Source organism: Melanerpes formicivorus, unplaced genomic scaffold (genome assembly GCF_026170545.1).
Source record: "Melanerpes formicivorus ecotype bairdi unplaced genomic scaffold, bMelFor1.0.p_v2 SCAF_1150, whole genome shotgun sequence".
In the NCBI taxonomy this organism is placed as follows: domain Eukaryota; kingdom Metazoa; phylum Chordata; class Aves; order Piciformes; family Picidae; genus Melanerpes; species Melanerpes formicivorus.
In genome coordinates, this window is record NW_027143502.1 from 55,001 (window position 1) to 57,915 (window position 2,915).

Sequence of the window (2,915 nt, forward strand, 5' to 3'; positions counted from 1 at the left end):
CTCCGGCCCTAAAGCCGCCCTCGCCCGCCCCCCGGCTTGCCGCTTGGCTCGGCTGCCCGCCCGCCCGCTAATCCCCCCAACGCCCCCACCCCAAAAACACCCCAGCCCTACCGCATGCCGCTCCCCCTCTCCCCGCTCTCGCTGACCGCTGCCACCCCCCCCCCACCCCTCCCCCCCGAAACAAACCCCCCAGCCCTACCGCATGCCGCTCCCCCTCTCTCCCTAGCCTGCCCCCCCCGCCGTCGCTTGCTGCCGCCGCCGCCGCCGCCGCCGCCGCCGCCGCCGCCGGGACCCGCCTCGGTCTGGTGGCGCGCGCTCGGAGATCCCCGGCTACCCGTCCGTCCGTCCCTCCCTCCCGCCCCGCCCCGGGGGAGGGCCCGGGGCAGCGCGGGCAGGCGGGGAGCAAAAAAAGGCGCGGGCGCCAAAAAACGTCGGGGTCCCGGGGTGGCGGAGGGGGGCGGCGGCGGGGGCGGCGGCGGGTACACGGCGCCGGGTCCAGGGCGCCGGGTCCAGCCCGTCCCGGGGCGGGGACAGGTGGTGTCGTCCGTCCCCGCCCCCGTAACCTGCTCTGAAGCATCCGCTTCCCGCCGCGGTTCGCCCTCCACCCCCCCGCCGCACACGCAGCTGCCGCTTCCCGCCGCCTCTGCCCCCCGCCCCGGGATCAACCACCCGCCGGGTCCAGCCGGTCCCGGTCCCGGGAACCTGCTCCCGGGGCCAGCCGGAGCCACGCCCCCTCCTCTGACGCTTCCAGCTGCCGCCTCCCCTCCCACCCCCCAAACTCACACTGGCCCTCGCCGGCCCGCCCACCCGCCTACCTGCTTGCCCGCCGCCGCTGGGTGGCGTGCCGGACACTCGCACACAGGTACACAGACAGGGACACAGGGACACAGGCACTCAGGCACACAGGGACACAGGGACACAAGGACACAGGGACACAGGCACTCAGGCACTCAGGCACTCAGGGACACAGGGACACAGGGACACAGGCACTCAGGCACTCAGGGACACAGGGACACAGGGACACAGGGACACAGGCACTCAGGCACACAGGGACACAGGTGGCGGGCCGGAGGCCTCTCTCCACTGTGTGGCAGGGGTCCAAGAGCCACCCCAGCCCAACCCAGAGGGTCTTTTGCACCTCTCTAGAGGCCACCCAGAGACCCCAGGCCGCAGCAGAAGCCTCCCCCGCATGCTCTGCAGGCTTCCGACCCACCCCAGGCCGCACCAGAAGCCTCCCCCGCAAGCTCTGCAGGCTTCCGACCCACCCCTGGCCGCAGCAGAAGCCTCTCCCGCACGCTCTGCAGGCTTCCGACCCACCCCAGGCCGCAGCAGAAGCCTCTCCCGCACGCTCTGCAGGCTTCTCAGCCACCCCAGGCCGCAGCAGAAGCCTCTCCCGCACGCTCTGCAGGCTTCTCAGCCACCCCAGGCCGCACCAGAAGCCTCTCCCGCACGCTCTGCAGGCTTCTCAGCCACCCCAGGCCGCACCAGAAGCCTCCCCCGCACGCTCTGCAGGCTTCTCAGCCACCCCAGGCCGCAGCAGAAGCCTCCCCCGCATGCTCTGCAGGCTTCCGACCCACAACAGGCCGCACCAGAAGCCTCCCCCGCAAGCTCTGCAGGCTTCCGACCCACCCCAGGCCGCAGCAGAAGCCTCTCCCGCACGCTCTGCAGGCTTCCGACCCACCCCAGGCCGCAGCAGAAGCCTCTCCCGCACGCTCTGCAGGCTTCTCAGCCACCCCAGGCCGCAGCAGAAGCCTCTCCCGCACGCTCTGCAGGCTTCTCAGCCACCCCAGGCCGCAGCAGAAGCCTCTCCCGCACGCTCTGCAGGCTTCTCAGCCACCCCAGGCCGCACCAGAAGCCTCTCCCGCACGCTCTTCAGGCTTCTCAGCCACCCCAGGCCGCACCAGAAGCCTCCCCCGCACGCTCTGCAGGCTTCTCAGCCACCCCAGGCCGCACCAGAAGCCTCCCCCGCACGCTCTTCAGGCTTCTCAGCCACCCCAGGCCGCAGCAGAAGCCTCCCCCGCACGCTCTGCAGGCTTCTCAGCCACCCCAGGCCGCACCAGAAGCCTCTCCCGCACGCTCTTCAGGCTTCTCAGCCACCCCAGGCCGCAGCAGAAGCCTCCCCCGCACGCTCTGCAGGCTTCTCAGCCACCCCAGGCCGCACCAGAAGCCTCCCCCGCACGCTCTGCAGGCTTCCCACCCACCCCAGGCCGCAGCAGAAGCCTCTCCCGCACGCCCTGCAGGCTTCTCAGCCACCCCAGGCCGCAGCAGAAGCCTCTCCCGCACGCTCTGCAGGCTTCTCAGCCACCCCAGGCCGCAGCAGAAGCCTCTCCCGCACGCTCTGCAGGCTTCTCAGCCACCCCAGGCCGCAGCAGAAGCCTCTCCCGCACGCTCTGCAGGCTTCTCAGCCACCCCAGGCCGCACCAGAAGCCTCTCCCGCACGCTCTGCAGGCTTCTCAGCCACCCCAGGCCGCAGCAGAAGCCTCTCCCGCACGCTCTGCAGGCTTCTCAGCCACCCCAGGCCGCAGCAGAAGCCTCTCCCGCACGCTCTGCAGGCTTCTCAGCCACCCCAGGCCCCAACAGAAGCCTCTCCCGCACGCTCTGCAGGCTTCCGACCCACCCCAGGCCGCACCAGAAGCCTCCCCCGCACGCTCTGTAGGCTTCTGACCCACCCCAGGCCCCAACAGAAGCCTCCCCCGCACGCTCTGCAGGCTTCTCAGCCACCCCAGGCCGCAGCAGAAGCCTCTCCCGCACGCTCTGCAGGCTTCTCAGCCACCCCAGGCCGCACCAGAAGCCTCTCCCGCACGCTCTGCAGGCTTCTCAGCCACCCCAGGCCGCAGCAGAAGCCTCTCCCGCACGCTCTGCAGGCTTCCGACCCACCCCAGGCCGCACCAGAAGCCTCCCCCGCACGCTCTGCA